The following is a 24,149-nucleotide window of genomic DNA, read 5'->3' as shown; positions in this document are numbered from 1 at the left end:
GTGGACCCCCAGTGGTCAACGGATGAGGTGAAAGTGCAGCTTCCCATTAGCTTGCTGATGCTAGTAGACGTCTGTTCTGGTTTAGGATTTATGTGCCAAGTAATAGCACTAAAAACAATCCTTTCCAAAACCTCCAGGCACACAGGGCAAGGTCTAAGCAAGAAATAAAATAAAACTGAGTTGTTTGGGCTTCAAAAACTTGGTTGCCAGCTGTCCACAGGTCCTATGTTACCCTAAGGCCAAAGGCTCACCAAAAGTGAAGGGATCAAGTTTAAAGACCTCCATGTGGTTTGTGTATAATGATGAGAAAACTACTGCAAAACTATTGATCAATAGCTAATCTTTAATAGCGTTATCAATTTAGAAAATAACAGATTCTCTCAGCATTTGTCACACAAATGCATTCAAAAATGATTGGCAGCCCAGGAATCTTGGAGCCAGGGATGGCAGCTCTCCAGAGCATTGACAATGGGTTAGCCAAACATTGAGGTGGACTGTAATTCATCTGGTCCGATCAATACTTTTGGAATGAACACATTTATTTTAATGTAGAGAAATTGGTTTCACCACACTGTCAAAACTAGCATTTCTTTTTTAGAACTTTTTAATTTACTCCCCACCCATTGGGCCTTCCAGCATTGCAAAAATGTAATTGTTCATAGAATCCATTGTTCATCGAATCACAGCGTGATACAGCACAGAAGGATTTAACTCTTTGCCCATTCCAACTCTTTGGAAAAGCTTTCCAGTTAGTCCCATTTCCTACTCTTGCTGCATAAGCCTTGCAAAATGTTCCCATAAGGACATAGGAATTTTTAACACTATTTTTTTTTTCCTTTACTCTTTCATGAGATGTGGGCATCACTGGCAAGACCAGCATTGTTTGCCTCACCCTAATTGCCCTTGAACTGAGTGGCTTACTCATCCATTCCAGAGGGCAGTTAAGAGTCAACAACATTGCTGTGGTAGACATCACATGTAAACCAAACCAGGTAAGGATGGCAGATTTCCCTAAAGGACATTAGTGAACCAGATGGATTTTACAACAATTGATGCTAGTTTCATGGTAACCATTACTGAGATTAGCTTTATATTCCAGAATTCATTAATTGAGTTTAAATTCCACCAACTACTGTAGCGGGATTTGAACCCATGTCCTCAGAGTGCTAGCCTGAGCCTCTAGCTTACTACTTCAGTAACATTACCACTACACCGCCATCTCCTCTTAATCATGACAAAAATATGAGAACAGGAAGTAATGTTTTGTAGGAGGGCAGTACCACACATATATGATTTTTTATATATTATATAAATTCAATATGGGAAAAATCTTTGTTAAAATAACAGGGAGAAAATGGCTATGTCGTTGCATAATTTCAATCTTCAGCGACTGCTTTTCTCACATCAACACTCTCAAAGCTGGATCAGATCACAGTAAGATCCATATATTGCATGAATACCATGCATTTCATGGCCTCAGGACATCCCAGAATATTTTACAGCCAATGAATTACTTTTGAAGTATAGTCATTGTTGTAATGCTCGAAAATGTGGTGGTTAATTTGCATAAAACAAGCTCTCACAAAACAACAACATACTAATGCTCAGATAATCAGTTTTAGTGATAATTGACTGAGGAATAAATATTGGCCAAGACATGGGGAAGAATTCTCTTGCTTTTCTTCTAAATAGGGCCATGGGATCTTTTACATCCATTTGAGAGAGCTAATAAGGCCTTGATTTACCACCTCATCCAAAAATGCTGTGATTGACTATAAGTTTAAAACCAATGCTAATGACACAATACTGACAATGCCATATTGAGAATTGAGATTCTGCCATCTTTAAATTGTTTTTACAAATTTTCTCCGGTACATTCACGCCACAACTGTAGTCTCATTGCCCTCTGGTGTCAGTATTAAATATCACCCAGATGGAAAACTCTTAAACCTTAGTTGCCTCCATGACAAAACTAAACTGACGACCATAGACATACCTGATCTACAGTTTGCAGTTGACTGCAGTGTCATTATCCATTTTGCACCAGATATGCAAGCCATTTGCGATCTCTTCAATTCTACATACAAGAGACTTAGTCTGTCCTGGAACGTTGCCAAAACGAAACTCATATCAAGCCACACCTGATCAGCCAAATGTTCCACCTCCCATATATGTTGAAGGAGAGACTCTGGAATATGTTAAATGTTTCCCATACCTTGGTAGCCACTTCTCTCAAAAGGCCACCATTGACAAGGAGATTCAACACCAGATCAGCTGCAACACTTCAACCTTCTATAAACTACAGCACTGAGTGTTTGACAAGAAAGATCTCCACAAATCAATGAAAGTCCTAGTGTACAGAGCAGTTGTCATCACTACACTGCTGTACTACAGTGAGGCCTGGATGTTGCATCAGGGACACATAAGAGTGCACTAGAAATTCTATCAACAATGTATCCACTGCATTGTACAGATTCAAAGGGAGCACTGTTGAACAAATGCTAGTGTCTTTCTTGAAGCCAGCTCCACAAGCATTCAGGCAAAACTGCAAAATCAACGTTAGTGGACTGGACACTGTATCTGGATGTCCAAAATCCATCTCCCATGCCAGGTCCTGTTTTCTCAATTCTCAAATGGCCAACATTCCAGGGGAGGACAAAGAAAATGTTTCAAAGACACTCTGAAGCTCCCCTTGAAGTGCAGCAGCATTGACACTAATGACTGGAAGGAACTTGCCACCAATTGTTCAAAATGGCAACAACTTGTCCATCAAGCTGCATCACACTTTGATTCACAACATTTTAAGGATGAGGCAGAGCGGTGGCAGACAGGGAAAGAAAAAGGTGCAAATCCTGTTTCATCACGATCCCAGTATCTTCAGGGACATCCTGCCTCATGTGCCCAAAAATCTGTGAGTTAAGAATCGACCTGTTCAGTCACATGACGACCCATGGCAGAAACGCATTACTGTGAGTAGACATCATCCTTGAATCGAGGGACAGCCGAGAACGATGACGAGTCTCATTGTAAAATGGGGCAAAATTTTCTTGGTGATTGTGAAGTTTCACCACCAGGGCCAAAAGTAGGAGCTGATCCCACTTCAGCCAGCGGTGGGAGTCTGGGGTGGCATATTACTAGTGGCGGCCAATTAGGACGCTAGCGCCTGGACCACTATCCAGTTAGCGGTGGCCAGTGTTAACGCTGCAGCTCCAGGGAGAGAGCGCCTCAATGGTGGGATGCCCTGGAAAAGAGGTGAGTTAGGTTGGGTTGAGCCTGGCCCCGGTGATTTGGTGATTTGGGATGAGGGTTGTCATGTACTGGCAGTGCCATTGCTACAGTGGTGGCCATTGTCACCAGGGGGCCCCTCCATTAACCATGGAGTACCAATCCCCTACCCCATCCCCAATGTTAACCCCGGAACTCACTGAGGATTTGCCAGGGTTTCACCTTCTGGTCTTCCCACCTAGAACTGGGCCCATGGAACATGGGCAAAATGCCCGTGGGGATAGGAAGCAGTCCGTAATTGGCTACTTAAGTGCTCATTTGGCCCTTCCTGATGTCTTCCCCTGTCATATTGCCATCCCTCCCACCTCCCAGCCCATCCCAAATGGGCTAGGTCAATTCAGCCCATTGTTTCACTCCACAGAAACACTGCAATTATTGTGCAGTGTGGCTTGAATCCAGAACTGAGACCCAACCTGACATGAAACTAAGTGAGGTGAGTACCCTGTAGAAAAGAATCTCATTCTGCTTCACTTCACCTCTTAACAACCAATTGTGACACAAGCTTAGTGTTGGTGCAAAGTGGAAACAATTGCATTGATGCTATGCTTGCAATGTAAGTGCCCCTTAAGAGGCAGTCAATTTTAAAGGCATTTAAACATAATTTGCTGTTATTAAAACAAGTTAAGAAACAGGATGTAGTATCATTAATAAACTTGCAAGCTTGAATATTTTGGGCTTTCTCTTTGGGTCTATATAAAAGCAAGTATTGACGTGTGAAAGCCAGTGATATATTAATGCTTTCTCATTCATTGTTGTCTCTCACCTTTCATTATTGCCAATGACGGCAGGCTTAACTATATGACAGTGCCTCAATTTGTACAAGACAGTGATACTGTACATCTGGGGGTTACCATTGACCAGAAACTGAACTGGACTAGCCATACAAATATTGTAGCTACAAGAGCAGGTCAGAGGCTAGGATTCCTGAGGCAAGTAACTCACCTCCTGACTCCCTAAAGCCTGTCCACTATCTACAAGGCACAAGTCAGGAGTGTGATTGAATACTCTCCACTTGACTGGATGAGTGCAGCTCCAACAACACTCAAGAAGCTTGACACCATCCAGGGCGAAGCAGCCTGCTTGATTTGCACCCCATCCACAAATATTCACTCCCTTCACTATCGATGCACAGTGGCAGCAGTGTGTAACATCTACAAGATTCACTGCAGGAACTCACCAAGCCTCCTTATACAGCATCTTCCAAACCCACGACTGCTACCATCTAGTAGGACAAAGGCAGCAGACACACGGGAATACCGCCACCTGGAAGTTCCCCTCCAAGCCACTCACCATCCTGACTGTCGCTGGGTCAAAATCCTGGAGCTTCCTCCCTAACAGCACTGTGGGTGTACCTACACCACATGGACTGCAGTGGTTCAAGAGGGCAGCTCACCACCACATTCTCAAGGGCAATAAATGCTGGCTTAGCCAGCGATGCCTACATCCCATGAATGAATAAAAAAACTGCCTCAAGATGTTAAAAACAAAAAACTGCAGATGCTGGAAATCCAAAACAAAAACAGAAATACCTGGAAAATACCAGGTATTTCTGTTTTTGTTTTGCCTCAAGATGTTGCCCTTGGAGGCTATCAATATGGTTTTCCACCTACTGCTATCTCCAATCATCAGGAAAGACTGACATCCTGAAATGAGAGTTGCACCTCACAACTGTTGAACAACTGTTCAACTGCTAGATTTCACATGTACACTTGTTGGTCTTGTTGCTGCCTGTGCTGTGGAATCTATTCTGCAAAATAGTTGGGCCAAATTCCACACCATTAGGCTTTTCAAAATATGATGAAACTAGGTACACTTGAAACAGATCTGTAATGCAGCAGGAATCTAATTACACATCAGCGCCTCTCATTTCAATTGGACAAAATAATCAGTTAGGTTGCACCTAAGAAATAGCAAATTGCAGAAAACACAAGTGGGAAGAGCTTGTAGTTTTCTAGAACAATGGCCCAAATCTACCAAGGTGTGGCAATCACTGTCGGATTGCCGCTCTACATTTACTTTTCCGTGACACGTCAGACCTTTGCGTTTCTGGCCGAGTCTTCTGATCCCGGCTTCTTCAGGAATGTGGAGCCATCGAACTGCCTCCCCATAGTGCTGAATTATTGCGGGGGAAAGATAAACCCTACCCCCTTTTTACAGCACTGTCTGCCATACACTAGTAAGTGTTCACTAACACACTGAAAAGCTTTGGGACATTTAAAGAGCTTTTCAGTGTGTTAGTGAATGACTGAATGGTGCGTGAATGGGTGAGTGAAAGGGTGAGTGAGTAAGTAAGTGGGTAGGGTGAGTGGGGTAAGTGGATAAATGGGCAGGGTGGAGGCTGGACAGGGTGGCAGCTGGGCAGGATGGCTAGATGGGTGAGTGGGTAGGCGAATCAAGGGGTAGTCAGGTTGGGTCGAGACGGGAGGGGTTGTTATGTCGGGGCCTAGGCAGGTCTGGTCGGAGGGGTAGTCAGGGGATAGGGGTGAGTTGGTCAGGTCAGGGGAAGTCAAGGATATCAGGGTGGTAGTCGGGTCGGGTCAGGGGTGTTGGGGGGTCAGGGAGGATTTGGGCGGTAGGGGCTAGTCAGGTTGGGTCAAGGTGTCAGTGGGAGAGTTGGGGGTCAGTTGTATAGTTACCCAAGAGTTAGACTAGGATTTTTCTGTCTAATATTCCCTGGGTAACTAGTTAGGTAAGTAAGTCGGAACTGTCCGAAGTCTCGAATTCTAACTCAGAGTCAGAGGGTCGAATTTTACAGCCCATCACAGGGGTGAGCTGTTCAAAAGCCAATTGACTTCGGCAGGACTGGAAAATTCCGCTTGCGGGAAAGGATGTAAAGTTATTCCCAGGGACTTTTCTGGCCCCGGGAGCAGAGGAATTACCCATCGACGGTTCAAACATCCTGGACAAACATCCAAAATTCCCATGGAGTCACTGCATTGGCGCTTCTGCAGGGTCCTAAAGCACATCTTGGGGGTACGCCTGGTCCCCCACAACCCAGAGATCGGAAAACCTGTGCCAATATGTTGAGGAACTGACTAAGGTGCAGGCTATTTTAGATTGAGAATTGTGTAATGAGACATGGTTAATTAGTAACCTCAAAGTAAAAGATCCTCTGGAAAGAATGATCATAATATGATAAAATTTCATATTGAATGTGAGAGTGATGTGGTTAAGTTCAAAACTCGGGTAGTAAATTTAAACTGACCCAATTTTGTTAATATGAGTTGGCTAATGTAGATTGAGAAATTAGATTAAAATATATTGTAGATAAGAAATTGCAAACATTTAAAGAAATAATTCATTATTCCCAATGAACCTGCATTCCACTGAGAAATAAGAACTCCATAAAAATTGTGGTTAACTGGAGAAGTTAGGGATGGCATTAAATTAAAAGCAGAAGCCGAGAATGTTACCAAAAGGAAAAGTAAGTCTGAGGATTAGGAGAAATTTAGGTTTCCTAAAGCTTTTACAAAGGAATAAAAACTTTTTTTGAAAAATAAAAACATGTCCCATCTCATGTAACACAGTCACATGAGGGGACAGGTTTCATTACATTTTTATTGCATTTAATTATTTTTTCTCAAAAGCGCTTCAGTCTCTCTGAGGCAGCTCCATGCCTCAGGGAGATTGAAGCGCTCTTTTGCGCGCATGCGGGAAAGACCATAAGACCATAAGACATAGGAGCAGAAATTAGGCCATTCGGCCCATCGAGTCTGCTCCGCCATTCAATCATGGCTGATAAGTTTCTCAACCCCATTCTCCCGCCTTCTCCCCATAATCTTTGATCCCCTTACCAATCAAGACCGCTGGACCTGACTCTGCCTCCTCTCCCCGCCCACACAGGTAACGGTCAGCGCTACCGTAAGCACTCGAGCATTGAACGGGATCATCAATCTGCCCCCGGCATCACGGGGGCAGAAGGACAGAGGCAAGGCTGCCAAGCACAATAAGATGGCCATCCGCTGAAAGGAAAGGTTGCAGCTGGCATTGAGGGCACAACTGTCAGGTTTTGGGCCAAGTGCTGCTGAGGGGCAACACCTTCCACAGAACTCCAGTCATCAATCAGGAGGGCACAAGAGAAGCAAGAGAGGCCAAACTCTCAATAAAGTATTTACTGATAAAGATGGAGATCCCTGGAGATGACCAAGAGCCAGTCACAGGAGACTGTGACTCTTCAGGCAGATTGCCACAGAAAATCTGTGACCTTGTTGCTAAAGACCTCACACTTCACAGCACTTGTCACCAAGTCCTGCAAGTAGCTGTCAAAGTCACTGAAACCTTTAACTTCTTTGCTTCTGGCTCCTTCCTCCGCTGTGGATCTTGGTAGCATCTCACAAACAACTGCACACTACTGCATAACCACAGGTCACTTTTTCCACCAGAATAATTCCTGGGATGGCAGGACTATTCTATGAGGAGAGATTGAGGAGACTAGGAGGAACAGCGCCTCATCTTCCGACTAGGTACTTTACAGCCTTCCAGACTTAACATTGAGTTCAAAAACTTCAGATCATGAACTCTCTCCTCCATCCCCACCCCCTTTCCGATCCCCCCTTTTCCAATAATTTATAATTTAAAAAAAATATATTTTTCTTTTCCCACCCATTTCCATTATTTTTCAATTTATTTCCATCCTTTGTTTTATCTCCACCTTTTAGCCTATTTCAATCCCTTCCCCCACCCCATCCCCGCTAGAGCCATCTGTCACTTGCTCGTCCTGCTTTCTACTCTTAATGTCACCATTAGCACATTCCTTAGCTAATATCACCACCGCCAACACCTCTTTGTCCTTTTGTCTATGACATCTTTGGCAGTCTCTTCTTTGCCTCTACCTATCACTGGCCCTCTATCCAGCTCTACCTGTCCCACCCCCCTTAACCAGCTTATATTCCACTTCATTTCTATATTTCCTTAGTTCTGTTGAAGAGTCATACAGACTCAAAACATTAACTGTATTCCTCTCCGCAGATGCTGTCAGACCTGCTGAGTTTTTCCAGCTATTTTTGTTTTTGTTGAGGAGACTAGGCCTGTATTCTCCAGAGTTTAGAAGAATGAGAGGCCATCTCATTGAAACTTATAAAATTCATAAAGGGCTGGACAGGGTAGATGCAGAAAGGATGTTTTTCCTGGCTAGGGGGCAGTCTAGAACCAGAGAACGCTGTCTCAGAATAAAGCCATTTGGGACTGAGGTGAGGAGGAATTTCCTCACTCAGTGGGTGATAAATCTTTGGTATTCTCTACTCTAGAGGACTGTGGAAACTCAGTCATTGAGTATATTCAGAACAAAGGTTGATAGGTTTCTAGATACTAATGACATCGAGGGGGTAGTGTGGGAAAATAGCTTTGAGGTAGACAAACATGCCATGATCGAGTTGTAGGGTAGAGCAGGCTCGAGGGGCTGCAGCTCCTTTTCCTTTATTTATTCATAGGATGTGGGCTTTGCTGGCAGGGCCACCATTTATGGCCCATCCCTAGTTGTGTTTGAGTATGTGGTGGTGAGCTGCCTTCTTGATCCGATGCAGTCCATGTGGGGTGGGTACACCCACAGTGCAGTTAGGAAGGGAGTTCCAGGATTTTGACCCAGCAACAGTGAAGGAATGGCGATATATTCCCAAGTCAGGATGGTGTGTGACTTGGAGGGGAACTTTCAGGTGGTGGTGTTCCCATCTATCCCGCTGCTCTTGTCCTTCTAGATGGTAGTGGTCATGGGTTTGGAAGGTGCTGTCTAAGGATCCTTGGTGAATTCTTGTAGTACATATTGTAGGTATGCAGATACTGCTGCTAATGTGCGTCGGTGGTGGAGAGACTGAATGTTTGTGGATGTGCTGCCAATCACAAGCCAACCCGCTTTTTTTTGTACAGGACGTGCCTGGGCAATTTTCCACATAGCCAGGTAGATGCCAGTGTTGGAACAGCTTGGCTAGAGGCACGACAAGTACTGGAGCACAAGTCTTCAGCACTTTTGCCGGAATATTGTCAAGGCCAATAGCCTTTGCAGTATCCAATGCCTTCAGCCGTTTCTTGATATCGCATGGAGTGAATCAAATTGGCTGGAGACTGGCATCTGTGATGCTGGGGACCTCCAGAGGAGGCCGAGGTGGAGCATCCACTCGGTACTTTCATTCATTGTTTTATCCTATTTTCTATCTTTTCCCTCAATTGGACAGGGAACCTATCTCCTTGGCAATTAGGGGGCAATTCTGTGAAAATCCCAATGCATGATGTTCCCCCACTCAACAGGGTGGATTCAGGACCCAGAAAAAATCCCAAATCCTGTGCCCCACTCATAGGGAAAGTCCAACCCAATGTGTTGTTATTATTGCATCCACTAAAGGCAAATTTCAAACAACAGAATCACAGTTGCGCACACTATAGAAATGTTAATCACAGCCTTTCTACGTGTTCGGTGTAATGCTCTGTTTATATGCTGTATTTTGGTTGTGCTTGACCAAGAATAGGATTTCTCAGCACACATATGAGATTGCAGGTGATCTATTGAATGAGACTTGCCAGATACAATGATGGATGGGAACTAAGCTATCACAAGCTGAGAATTGACTGTGAGCTTCTCTGAACATGACCTCAATATCATTACTTCCTTCAGCTGTTGTTTTGCATTTGCATTTATATTCACAGAATCACTTCTGAAAGTGTTAGAATGATTTTTGGAACTGAGGTGAGCTTATGTTATTCCGAAGATTAATGTGAACAGCATTACTTGAATAAACAGTGTGATGCCTCCACTTGCATCATTGGCAAGTGATCCATTTCCAAAGTGGAATTGATTAATTCCACAGAATAAGTATTTAAAAGTTCCCTAGCTAACCCACTCCAGATTTTATGAACTATTCGTAAAAAATAACGGAACTAATGAATGCTAAATATATTGTTTATGGGTTTAGAAATGAAAGGTTCTATGCCAGGATGCTGATCTTTGCCAGAACACTATTGGTGCTATAATTGGCAACACAGCACTGGGGAAAAAGAAAGATGTATTTATTTAACACATTTCAGACAAGGTGCACTGCAGGAAGTGGTCAAGCCTCCTTTGACAGCATCTTCCAAACCGGTAACCTTTACCAACTAGAAGGACTAGGGCAGCAGACATACGAACAAGGAGTAGGAGTAGGCCATTTGGTCCCTCGAGCCTGCTCCGCCATTTAATAAGATCCTGGCTGATCTGATAATAAACTCAAATCTCCATCCTGCCTACCGCCGATAACCTATCACCCCCTTGCTAACTAAGAGTCTATCCGCCTCTGCCTTAAAAGTATTCAAAGGCTCTGCTTCCACCACCTTTTCAGGAAGAGAGAGATCCAAAGACTCACGGCCCTCAGAGAAAATAATTTGCCTCATCTCTGTTTTAAATGGGCGACCCCTTATTTTCAAACAGTGACCCCTAGTTCTAGATTCTCCCACAAGAGGAAACATTCTCTCCACATCCACTCTGTCAGGACCCCTCAGGACCTTACATGTTTCAAGCATGAGGCATGAGAACATCACCACCTGCAAATTGTCCTCCAGACCACACACCATCCTGACTTGGAACTATATTGCTATTTATTCACAGTTGCTAGGTCAAGATCCGGGAACTCCCTCCCTAACGGCACTGTGGGTGTACCTACAATGTATGGACTGCAGTAAGAAGGCCTTGTTCTTCACCTTCTCCAGGGCAATTAGGGATGGGCAACAAATGCTGGCCTTGCCAGTGATTCTCACATCCCATGAACGAAATTTTTAAAAAATGACTATTGCTTATTCTAAAGCAATTTAAGGCCAAAGGAGTAGTTTTGAAATGTAGTCACTGTTCTAATGTAGAAAACGCAGCAGCTGATTTGCACACAGCAAGTTCCCACAAACAGCTTTATAATAATGACCAAATAATCTGTTTTTGCAATGTTGACTGAAGGATAAATATTGGCCAAGACACCCAGATATCACTCCCCTCATTCGAAAGACAGCACCTCCAACAGTACAGTACACCCTCAGTACTGCACTGGATTGTCAGCCTCGATTTTTCTGCACAAGTGTTGGAATGGGACTTGAACTTACAGCCTTCTGGTTAGAGGCAAGAGTACAACCAGCTAAACCATAGCTGACCAAGTTGCAAAGAGTTTGCATGTCTGATCCAACTACCCCTAGCAGAACTCCACTGAAATGTTTGAAATGATCCACTCCCCCCTCTGGAAAATGCACAGCTCCACTTTGTCCAAGTTCACAGGTCAACAGAGAGGTTCGGGTGAAGATCTTCTTGCACATTTGATGTCTTGTTTCCAGAATACCAATGCCATTGTCTTTTCATTAATTCTAACACCCCCTGAAAAAAATCCAAGACCTTGGTGCAACATTTCATTTAACTGACAATTTGACACTTATGGAACAAAAAGTTTCTTGGCTGAATCTTCACTCAGTTTTATTTACCTTAGTCTGGAGCTGCACATTTCTTGGCTGGACTTCTAACACGGGCCTATTGAAAAATCTGCAGCTCAGCTGCTCCTGGGAAGCACTTGCTGCCATAAAGTGGTAAGTTTAAAGATCCTAGCCACTTTGACAGGAGAGATGGTAAGTGTGTGAGGTAAGTGGGTATGATGGGTCAGGGAGTGGTCAGTAGGGAGTGGGTGGGGGGGGGTAGTCAGGTGGTCGGGGGGTGTGGAATGGATGGTGGTTGGATGGTGGTAGTTGGGGGGTTAGGCGGTCCAGTGGGAAGAGTTGGGGGGAAGTAGTATAGTTACCCAGGAGTTAGAATTGGTTTTAATCCTTCTAACTTTTCCTGGGTAACTAATCCACAACGAGGGTTGGAACTATCGAAATCTCTGACTTTACATCGGAGTTGCAGAGGGTTCCAGGTGCAGGGTAATTGCCCAACGGAAGTTGAAACTTCCTGGGCAATTCCCTCACAGTCCTTGCCTGGGGAATTCAGGGGCTTGGGAGTGGGGGTCCCCCAGCACATCTTTTTGGGGTACCTCTGGAGCACGACCCTCTAGGAAAAGGAAGATCTGGGCCATGGCTTATTTGTTTTAAAGTAATGGGCTTACCTCTATTGAAAAGGAAAATACCGGCATGTTAGCTGTATTTCTGGGGTGTCATTTTAAAACAGGCTTCAACAGAGGCAGGGTGATTAAAAATCCTATAGGCTGACTATTCAGTTCTCTGTCAATGTGTAACCGAGTGCTTTAATAGTATATGGGTGCTTGCTCTTCAGGATTGTTTGTCTCAGGTGCTGCAGGAAAGAATTTTGAGATTCTGTAAATTAACTGAAAAACCAAAAAACTGCAAATGCTAAAAATCTGAAGTACAAACATGGCAGTTCTAATAAAGGATTGCAAATGAAACATTGGCTGGGATTTTCATGTTAACGTTTCCATCATTATCTATTTTTTGTTTCTACAAATTAACTGTTGTAAGCAAATGGACACTTGTTCCCAAACTAGCTGAGGAAACTCTGCTATGAATTGTAATTTAGAATTGGGATTGTTATTTTGCTGCTCAATGTAATAAACAACAAACTGAACTTATGAAGGGCCTTTAAAAGGAAAGGTGTGTCCCACAATATACTTTAGAAATGTTTCACGAATAATTGTAATAAAAATGGATAGACCCCTAGGAAGAGGGAGTTTACGAAGGCAACTAAAAGTTGAGTTTTCAAAAGGGTGTTGAAGTTTGAGAGGCGGAGGGATTTAGGGAGACAGTTCCATCAACAACGGCACTGCAAGGGGGGCAGATGCACAAAAAAGGCAAAGTCAGAGGAATGGAGCAGGTCAGAGGGACTGTCAAACTGGAGGAGATTGCAGAGTTAGGCTGAGAAAAGCCATAGAGGGAGTTTAGAGAGGAAGACAGGGATTTTGAATTTAATGCACTGGGGGATGCATAACCAGTGTAGGTTAATGAGGACCAGGGTTTAGTGCAGGACAGGGTATTTTCAGTAGACTCGTTACAGGCATAAGGGGGTTCAATTTATACAGCCTTGCTTTCTCCTCTCACCACCATCCATAAACACAAAGGTGTTTTGATTTTTGATTTTCTCCTTTATAAGTGGTGGCATATTTCCCAACCCCTCAATTTTGGTGTTATCCAATTTTTATGAATAACCCAACAGCAAACTTGGGATAGGGTAAACTCAGAAGGTTAGTTTATTGGCACACACTCAGACACAAGGGGAGGGTCGCAACATGGCCTCCTTTTACACTCATACAATAAAAGAGGGAGAACAGAGAAAGAAAGAGTTCAAGGCGAAGGCCACAGAATAGAGAATTCTTGTTTCACGTAAGTTCAGGGTCCAGAATCAAAGTCCAATGGTGTATTCCTTCACAGAGGTCAGCAGGCTAAAGACTGATGCTAGAAAGTTCACTTTTCAAGTAGAGATGACTTCCATGATGGGATAGGCACATAGCAATGACTTAGTCTTGTAGGCAATGGTATAGAAGTTCAGAAGCCCCAGAAGAAACAGTGTCGATGGGGGCCAGGCCCTCACCTGGACCGAACACTTGTTCTAAGCTGCTGCTTGCTAGTTGGAAGATGGTAGACTGCTTTGCAGCTCCACAAGACAATATTATAAGTTCCTCCAGTTAGGGAGTCATGTCACATGACTCCCATTTCTCCATTTTGGCTTTGATAAAGAATGTATATTCCTTAGACTAGATTCTTGAGATTGTTAATGTTTCAACCATTAAGAATTTGAAAGGAGGAGATTGTAGGGTCCTTTGTCCTAGCAGACTAGTTGTCTCCATTGGCCAGGCCTGGTTAAGGAAATGTAGATGGTCTTTGTATAATTCCTTTTGAATTTGGTTTCTGCTGCTCACAGGGTTATTAATGTCTCTTCGGAGATAACAAGGTGTCAGCTTCTCTGATACTGCCAGAAAATTTTCCTTTTGTTTGAAAGTCACAGCTAGACATGGTTTCAGTCATTTCAAAGTCTTTGTCCAGATTTTGAAATTTTAGAAATCAGATATGTATGTATCAGGGTGATACATACATATTTCATAAAAATATAGTGTGAGGTCTTAGCTCCATTACATCAAGTTGAAGTTTATGACGGATGGGAGTCTAGAGTGCAGATGGGCAGCACTGTGAAGGTGGATGTATATTGTCTTGGTGATAACTGCTTTAAAAGAGGTCAAGATTAAAAATGGACTCTTGTAGCCTGAGAGAGTGCTCAGGGAGGGGACAGGGTCACTGGCAAGGGAATAGGGGTTCTAGCAGAGGTTGAAGATGATGGCTTTGGTCTTCCAAATGTTGAGCTGCAGAAAGTTGGAACTTGATATTGGACAAGCACTTAGACAATAAGACAATCAAGGGATTAGAGAAGTGATGACATGATAAGGTTAGGTATCATCAAACTTCATGTGGAAGCTGATCCCAGCAGATGATATCATCCAGAAGAGCAAGTGTTCCATGGTTAACTAGAAAGTTTCTATGACATGCATGAGAAAAATACACAAGTAAGCAGTGGATTTTATCATACTGTCTAACATGACATTTAAGCTGCCTGGCATGCAGTTCAATGCCTGCAGTTACTGTTGGTGCAAATAAAACGGTCAACCTTAAGTTTGCACCTCTGCCTGTGATGCAAGCTGGCCCTCTGGTTAGCTAATCCTTTTGGCTCCCTTGCCACTTCCACATTCTTATTCTCACTTGTGTTTAGCATGGTCCCAACAAAGCCACTATCTTGTCATTGGGATGCCAGCTTCTGAATGGAGTGAGTGACATGGCATCATTATCAAGGACTTCATCTTCACTCTGTCTGCTACTAGTGTCCAATTAAACTTAAAGGAGGGATAGAGGGGTAAGGGTTAAACAGTGGTATCTCTCACTATCTATTCACCAACTCATGTCAGAACCTGCCTGTCATCTGAAGGAAAAGGACATCCTTCTTCTCAAACACTTTTTCCATCAGCATCTTCATAGTTTATTCAAGCTTGAACTCATCTTACTTCCAGGCATCTTACTGCAGCTCCACAATTTTATCCCCCTTGCTTTGACAACAAAAATAACCTCCCCTTTCAATGGAGCAGATGCTTGAAAATCTGATTTCTTGCCCCAAATGGAGATCTGTTTGGAAGCACGTTTTCTGCTGGCACCTTATCGATTCATGAAGGTGCGAGGTAACTCAAAATGAAGTGGATTATAATCCTGGCCCCTTTTAAGGCTATTCCGGATCAGGTGTACTCCTCAAATGATCACTCTCATTTAAGGTTGAGAAAGACAAGCCTTATAGACACTTAATTGGGTCTGAAGAACAGATCTAACTCATCCTGAAGGAAAGGAACCACCAGAAAATATTACCATCCACCAGATAGCCTTTTTAACAAGTTTTAGTCAGATTATAACAACCCAGATATTTTATGGGTCTGTGCATCTCTCCTCAACAATGTACCTCTCCACTGAAGAGTGTACAGAGATGGGTTCTCGCACTTTGGATACAGAAGGCTCTATGAGACAATATATTTTCTAAATTATCGAAAAGTTTATTAACAATTCGAATATGCAATTCACATTTGATGGTAAGTCGATTGCAACATTGATAGTTCTAGGAAAAGTGAGCGTTATCATCTTTCTATTAGAGAATCCAGGTCTTAATAATGTTATGGAGAGATATTTAAGATATCCATCAATATTTAATCCCAGAGTAGACCACCTTAAATCCCAGAGTAGAAAGCTACCGAGTCTACCAAGATACCTCTTTCCCAATTAAGGGAAGAACTATCATCACTACACAACGGCAGCCATACCTTTACCTTGAGAGACGCTGGAGTGAATCCAATGAATCTAAAACTCCTACGATGTGGTTTCAATATTTATACCATAAAAGAACTGAACTAGGAGGAAATATGTTGAGAACCTGTGCTGGACAACATCCTTTGTTTTAGCCAACATCCTTCATTTTAGTCAACATCGTTTAAGCAAACAAGATACTGAGAGGTGCAGATGGTAGTCACTTCTTTGCTACACTCAGTTTCCAAGATTCAGTTGACAAGTGATTTAGGGGCATCCTTAAGTTTATCCGTTGTTAGATTGTAGTATCTTACAATTTACAACTTGCTGAGGTCATAAGGGGCCAGTTCCTATTCTTTCCTATGTGTTAGAGGATATACCATATCCTATGCCACAGGATGTTGGTATCCTTGAGCATACAATTATGCCCAGGCATGCTTATAAACTTCTAAATCTTTATCCAGCAGATGAACTATGCTTTTAATTTTTAATCTCTACTTCATAGGAGAATCGTACTTTTAGTCTTATAGACCGATATGTATAGCTGGATTCTCTTATAACTCTGTATTTATAGCTGCATTCCTTCACAAGAAAGTGGAATGGGTTTCCCAATGATTCCTCTGGGTGGCCATTCTTTTTACCCTGCTCACTTCTTGCTGACTTTATGCTGAGAGACTGAATAAGGCACCAAGGTTTACCAATGGAAACCTTCAACGGGATTTTTTTTTATAAGAAGTGTTAGAAAAAGCCTGAAACTTGACTGTTCTCCCTGAAGGACATGAATAATGGCTGCTGGCCTGAGTTACCCAGGGGTTGAGGGCCTGTAAAATTGCACCTTAACATGACTCGCTGTCTTCATAAGGTGGAGACAAATTTGAATAAAATGCTTCTGCAGTTTTGTCACAGTCTTTTTCAGTAAATGTCTCTCAAATGCCTTAAACATTCTGACAGAGCCAGAGTGAATTAGAATGGAAAAATTCGGGATCAGTCAAATGCTAATCACACTTTATCTAGATTTCACAGAAATAAACGGGGGAACGAATATACGCTACGCACAAATAGTTAAGGCATTTCACACCAATGATTTCATCTGATTAGAACTGAACTTCCTTTGTGTGAAAATTGCAAAGTCATTGACAAAAGAAATCTGTCTAGCCACTGAACTAGGAATCAAAAAGAGCATGAAATGGGCTTGTGGGTACAGTCAATTTCTACCCAGTTATTATCATTGTTAAGATGTTTAAGATTATAGCTTCCATTGGGATGGTGATTTAGCATCTACTTCCACTTATTCACTGAGAAAATATGCAGGATTAATTTATAGTTTGTAACCAGCCATGGGAGAAAGCTGTTCCTAAGCAGTAAAAACTGCATTTAACTGGCACTACAACAAAGAAAACTTCCAGACTTGGGAATACAAGGCCAACCAACAACTATCAACCCTCAGAGAACAAAAGACATACACTTGGCACTGACCAATACCTCATGCAGGTTTTCATTTCTCAGTTTCCAGGTTTTCATAGCACAGTTCTTGTATGTGATGCAGTGTTGTAACAGAATGCTTTAGTGGAAATTGGTGGATCAGAAATTATTACAGTGAAAAGCTCCATTGTGCAAGCTGGAGGTAGACGCAATTTGAAACAGATGAATTGGAAACTAAGTCTATTTAATGGTACCACCTGAACATTGAAAAGGTCATGTTCATAGATTTCAAAAATTCTTTCTGTTGAGACCACATCCTTTTCATATTGGTACGAAAAATATAGTTTTGAATTGTGAATTGATCAAACTACTTCCCCTGCTAATCTACAGCTGTTAGTGGTACTGTCTGGCAAATTTCAGTGATGTCATGTAAAGTTAGGTGACTTTGAAATGATTCATTGAAAGGTTTATAATGGAAGGGTAAGTGGCCTAAAATATTCTTTACAGGGGTCCATTAAAGTCCACTTATGACTGTAAATATCAATGTCCATACATGCTCCTTGAACTTATCTACTCCTATAAAAGTGTCAAAATTGCTTTCAGAGCATCAAAGGAGCAGTGAAATGAAAGAGAAATTCCACTAGTCTCGGAAGACCTCAGTGCAAGAGATCCAACTGGAAGGATATAATGCAAATTATATTTAAGATTCAGGAATGTTGAGGCCCCAACTCCAGCCTCCCTTTCTTCTCCACTGTCCTTGGATGTGTTGTCTATACCTATCTGTCCCACAACTCCAGCTTTGAAACCCTCCAATCTGATGCCCACCCCTTCCACAGCACTGAAATGACCCTTACCAAAGTCACAAGTGACATCATATGTGAGTGTGACCATAGTAAACTCTCCCTCCTCAATCATCTCAACCTGTCTGCAGCCTTCAAGACAGCTGACTGTAGCATCCACCTCCAAACTTCCATTGCCCAACTGACAGGGGGAGCTGTCCTTGCCTGGTTCTATTCTTATCTATCCAGACAGAGAGTCACCTTCGATAGTTTCTATTACAGAAGCTTTCACCTCTCCCAATTACAATTGTTCACCTGCTTCCAGCTCTACCTAATGACGTCCTCCAGATTGCAGGGCTTCTCTTTCCTCTCCATTGCCAGGGTCTGTTCCCAAGGACCCTCGGCTGTGCCCCCCTGCTGTGGCGTTCCATTTGGCCAACTCCTTCTTGGCAAGAGATGAACGACAAAATGTCTTTGAGGTCCTGCTGTTAAGGTCCGCAGAACTTCCATGCCAAGGAATTTTGCCTGCAGCATTGTAGATCAAAGGTGGAATATCCAGGGAACTCTGGATAGCCTGTACGATGCACAAACCAGGGTGTTTCATATTCCTCAACATGGGTGAACTGCTTTAATTTAGATCCTGGAAAAGTACCATTGGTGAACTCTGCTCAACTGAGCTTACTAAGACCGACATAAGCGAACAGAATTACACAAAAAATTGTTAAAATAAATGTAGGCCAGTGTCCGGATCATCAGAAACCAGACATACTCTGGAAGATGCGTTATTGGATCCCCGTAAGTCCCAATGCAATGACTCTACGTGAAATGCCAGGAAGCTTGAACTTCCGATGGGCAATTCCCCTGCTCCCCAGCATCCTCTGAAAAAGTCTCCAACTCTGAGTTAGAGTCAAAGACTTTGGACAGTTCTGACCTACTTAACAGAATAGTTACCTAGAAAATGTTAGACAGAGTAAAACCTGGTCTAACTCCTGGGTAACTATACAACTGACCCCCAATTATTCACACTGACTTCCCTGGCTCCCTCCTCGACTCCCCCCCCCCCGCCCCCCAAACAGACACCCCCCCCAAACCCCCTGAGTACCCCTAGACCCACCTACCCACCTCACCTCCCTGCCACCCTCCCCACCTGCTACCCTACCACCTCACCCACCTGCCAGGCTACCCATCTACCATCCTACCCAGCTACCACCCTGCAAACCTGCCACCCTGCCCCCTTACCACATCACCCACCTGCCACCTTACCATCCTATCTCCTCACCCACCTGCCATCCTACCCACCAGTCACCCTGCCCCCTTACCCATTTACATCACACAGCCTACCCCCTCATCCACTCTACCCCCTTACCCACTTTCTTTACCCATCCTAACCCCTTGCCCAACCTACCTCCTTACAAACTTACCTTCTCTCCGTGGTTTTTCAAAGAAGCTTTAGAACATTTAAACTCTTTAATTACTGGAATACGGCACTAGTATTCCAAAGCCTTCTATCTTCTTTTCTTTTTGAATAAAGGGGTTATATTCGCTATTTGCCAATCTAATGGAACGTTACCAGAATCCAGGGAATTTTGGAAAATTAAAACCAACGCCTCAACTATCTCACTAGCCAATCCTTTGAAGACCCTTGGATGAAGTTCATCAGGACCCGGGACTTCTCAGCCCACAGCTCCAACATTTTGCTGAGTACCACTTCCCTGGTGATTGTAAATTTGTGGAAAAAATTCAGAGGGAGGTGATAAACTTTCAGATCCTGGACATCTGGGAGGAGAGGTAGATTGAACCTATTCTATGTCCCAGCATTACCTGATTTTTGAAAAGATACCTTGCTCACGTTGTACAAGGATACTAGGAAGGTTACTAGTGCCCAGCTTGTTAGAGTGAAAGGCTTGCATTTATATAATGCCTCTCATGCCCACCAGATGTCCCAAGTGCTTTAGAGCCAATGAAGTAATTTGGAACTGTAGCCACTGTAAAGTGGGGGGCAACATCATGATGGGATTGCAAAACTTTGTTTTGTACCAGGGAATCTGGTGTTGCTGAATTGTTACTTGTCAGAAGGCAGCATCTGCTCCTTGATTACAGTATTCACACACCAATAAAAAGCTTCCAGGTGGGAGATATTAGCCAAATTACCTGCTCAGTTACAAATTTCTGTCCCATTATCTTATAAAAGTAGATAGATTTGGCAGCTAAATGCTTTGACTAATAGATGCCACCTGGAAATGTTTTATTGGTACAATATTGAAGTATCGCTAACAAGAATCCAGTTGAAAAGCTTCCCTTTGGAGAGTTATTTACAGCATTAAAAAACAAGTAAAGTAGCTTTGGCTGAAATCTGCTTATTTTACTGATTTTGTTTTCAAGTAAAATAATGCTGGAGAACTGCACATGATCAGATTCACGATGTCACTGACTTTCCTAGAATACACTGGGCAAAATGAGCCATGTCGTGTCTTGGGTGCAAAGTTGCAAGTTTGGATTGCTTCATTACCCAGTGGTGGTGAATGTTGCACTCGGATCCTGTTTGTGAGTAAATTGGTTGCGTGCCTGTCCTTCAGTTGGGAATGCAATGTCACTGCCATCCAGAATAATGGGAGAGCAATAATGCCATCAAGCGAAACAACATAGCAATGAAGAACAGGTGTTTTGACTTTTTAATTCCTTGAAATTAGTCCAATTAAGTGTAAGTTAAATTCTTCCCAGTTATCAACAGTCACAGATTGCAACTCTTTCGAGTACAATCACAGTTCTTGGTTTCCGGGAGTGGGACATGAACCCACAACCCTCTGATTCAAAGGCAAGGGTGCTATGGACTGAGCCGCAGCTGACACCTCGCTTTTAAGTGTAGGTTAATGTGGACAAATCTCTTGATTATTTTAATCAGTTATATGAAATGTTGTATTCAGTTGCTAGTTTTAAATTATGACTGGTTTATTTAATCAAATTTGATTTCTGAATTTTAAAACATACTAAGAAACTTAATTAGGTAATGGTTATTTGACCTGGTACTGAATTTAAGGCCACAGCTTATGGTGTGTTTAAATGGCCAGGATTCTAGTCCAGACAGCCCTCCAACCTCTGTTATTTTTTTGTAGTTCTTCAAAATATTTCCAGGACATTTTTAGTGACTTTTAAAATGTAATTCTGAGCTTTGCCATTGTAATGTAGGTCACAGCAGAGGTATCACCTGTAGCTGCCTTTATGTATAATGCTGTATGATGGTAAAAGCAAGGATGACCTCTTTCTCATTGCTACTTGTATTGTGATCGTAATGTTTTCATTTCTTATGAGGTGAAAACGTACGAACAGAAGGATATTTTAAAAAGGTGGAGTAATTCTCACGATTTCAATAATTCCAAACAAGCTGTTGGGGATGTAGTCCGCTGGAAGCCTTCCCCCAGACAGTGCATGGAGTATAGAACTGATTCAGTCAGGGTTTATATTTCAAAAGTGCATTCAATCTTGGACAATACTTGTCATTCAGAGCAACCATTGCATAGAGGATATTTGATGATTAAGTAAATGAGACACTAGGGAGGGGGAAACCTTTCCAGGATGCTTTGAAGCAGTGTTTCTGAAGCAGAAAAATATTACTTGATTAAATGGAAACATGTTTCAAAATCAAAGCATCACAGGTCACATTTGTTTATCCCTAAGGGTGACTGTCTGGTGTATAAATGCTACTGTGCAAATGGGATCGAAGTTAATTTCTATAAAACACAGACTATAAAACTAGTGTTTATACACCACACCTGTTTTTAATATTGAACTCAACTAGATCAAAGCCATAATAAAAGGATTATAGTGATAACTTTATCACCTTTAATGATAGAATTCACCAATTGCCGTAATTTACTGTTTGCTCTTGGTCTTTTTAAAGGAAGAAAACTATTGCATTTTTTTCTGTCTCTCTGAGAGTTTTGCTTTCACAATCACCTATGTTCAGCCAGAAAAAGATTCAAGAGAGCTATGAACCAATTGTTTCTATCTGGCCACAGCTTGGCTTGTCAGAAACATTGCACGGTTGATTTTATTTCTCTAATGCTGTATACAGCAGATCCTGGGGCATCATGAACAAATAGAAGGGGTGATGGTAACATCACAATGATGTAATTGTTTTGCCATGTGTCCGTGGTCTAGACTGGGTTCTTTGGGGCTTGTCTATTCTCCCAAAGTAAGCTGCTTGAGACTGTAATTTGTTAAAACTACTACGGTTTATTTACAGCTACTATGTACATATTGGGAACTCTGCACCAAGTTGGAACTTCTCCTCCCTCCAGATCTCTGTTACTCAATCATGTGATGTTGCATCATCATTACATCAGCATCATGGGCTTCTAATGTTGGCCCTTTACTCTTGAGTGGTAACACTTTCTACATTATTTTCCTGCCATTATGCTAGGTGGCTAGTTTTGCAAGACTCTCATCCAGCTAGGCCATTGGATGAATCTCATGTTCCACTGAGTGTTTAGTTGAGTTAAATCCACGCAGATTCTTATTGAGCCGTTAGGTTTTGGGACTGTGAGAATTCCTAAACATCGTTTTGTTGGCATGATGACTGGTGAGATAACCCCTTGATGTTGCATCTTCTCAATTTCACCCTTGACTTTGTCCAAGAATGGGTGAGGGACTTTCCTCAGTTTAAGGGCAAATTGGTTTACCATCAGCTCGTAGGGTGATATGGTACTCAGTCTTTAGTTTCCTAGGCCTTTAAATAATTTGGGAAATTCAGTCCTGAGTGTACTGCTGTAATGCTCATCAGCAACTTCATTCACTTCAATAATTAGCTTCAATTTTAAGCTTCCCAATTTGCTTAGTACAGAGCATTTTTGATTTTGAATGACATGAATTTGGCTGTCTTTATATTTCAACTTTGCCATTAGTTGGCCTTTGGCTTTTAATGTAGCCCCACCATGACCCTGTAATTTGTTAGATGAGGGTTGCAACGTAATCTGTTTGAGACATTTTACTTCATCTGATAAAACAGCAACTTCTGCTCCTGTGTCTAATTTTAAACTCTGTGGGGTGTCCATCCATTTCAAGTTTAATACTCCAGTATTTGTTTTCAGTATAATTTATCTCCCCTAGGAAGGTTACTTCCTTATTCTGTGGTTGTTCCACTTTTTGTATGTGGCTCTGCTTTAATATTTTCTCCCTCTTTTTACAGATTGTCAATGTGGTCGAGCAACAGACAGTTTTGAAGTGGCCTATTTTTCCACAGTTATGGCACTCTGCTCTCCCTACTGGCCATTCTTCTCACTTGTGCAGTTTGTTCCTGCCACACTAAAGACATTTCAAGATGGAGGCTGGTGCACTTTCCCCCCTTTTGGCAGGCTTAAACTTTGGATAACTCTCTCTTATGGCCTACAAACAAAATGGTCCCCATCCATCTTCTCCGTGGGACCTTGTCATCTCCATGAACAAATGCCCATTTTGTTTTCTAAGCTCAGTTTGCCCCACAATTTGTACTGCCATGACTAGTGTTAAATCCTCTCTTGCTTGTGAGAGGTCTGATAATGCTTCATCTAGGACCCCTACTACAATTTAGTCATTAATCAATTTATCCCTTAAGATTCCATAATTGCATTTCCCTGCCAGCCTGTATTGAAGAATGATGAACAAATCCATGTTTTCACCTGGTCTTTGTTTTCCCTTGTTAAATGTTACCCTTTCTATAATTAAGTTTCTGGAGATACTGAAATATGAATCAAATGCTTGCAGATTCCTTCATAAGAAGTTGAAGTCTCATTAATTCCCTGCTTTGCTATCACATTGTTGGCAATAGATCCAACTGCATAAAGTAGTGTACTGACCTCATCTTTTTGATTTTTTTTGTATAAGCCAGAAGCAGTTCTGTATCTTGTGAACCTCTTTCACCAGTTTCCCAGTTTTGGGCCTGCTGCAAGCCTTCAAAATGGCTCCAAAATGGTTCTG

At 42.4% G+C, this 24,149-nt stretch overlaps 1 long non-coding RNA gene across 1 annotated transcript in view; it reads left to right on the top strand.

The window, feature by feature from the left end:
- The window catches only part of LOC144689156 (uncharacterized), a 307,944-nt gene extending 284,046 nt beyond the window's left edge, over positions 1-23,898 (top strand). The window contains exon 4 of the long non-coding RNA XR_013578576.1: positions 23,383-23,898. This is a non-coding gene — a long non-coding RNA (uncharacterized LOC144689156). The remainder of the gene's footprint in view (positions 1-23,382) is intronic.
- Positions 23,899-24,149: the final 251 nt, after the last annotated feature.

This window comes from Cetorhinus maximus, chromosome 13 (assembly GCF_964194155.1).
Source record: "Cetorhinus maximus chromosome 13, sCetMax3.hap1.1, whole genome shotgun sequence".
NCBI classification, from domain to species: domain Eukaryota; kingdom Metazoa; phylum Chordata; class Chondrichthyes; order Lamniformes; family Cetorhinidae; genus Cetorhinus; species Cetorhinus maximus.
The sequence above is the reverse complement of the archived record's forward strand: the minus strand, read 5'-3'. Positions and strand labels throughout refer to the sequence as shown.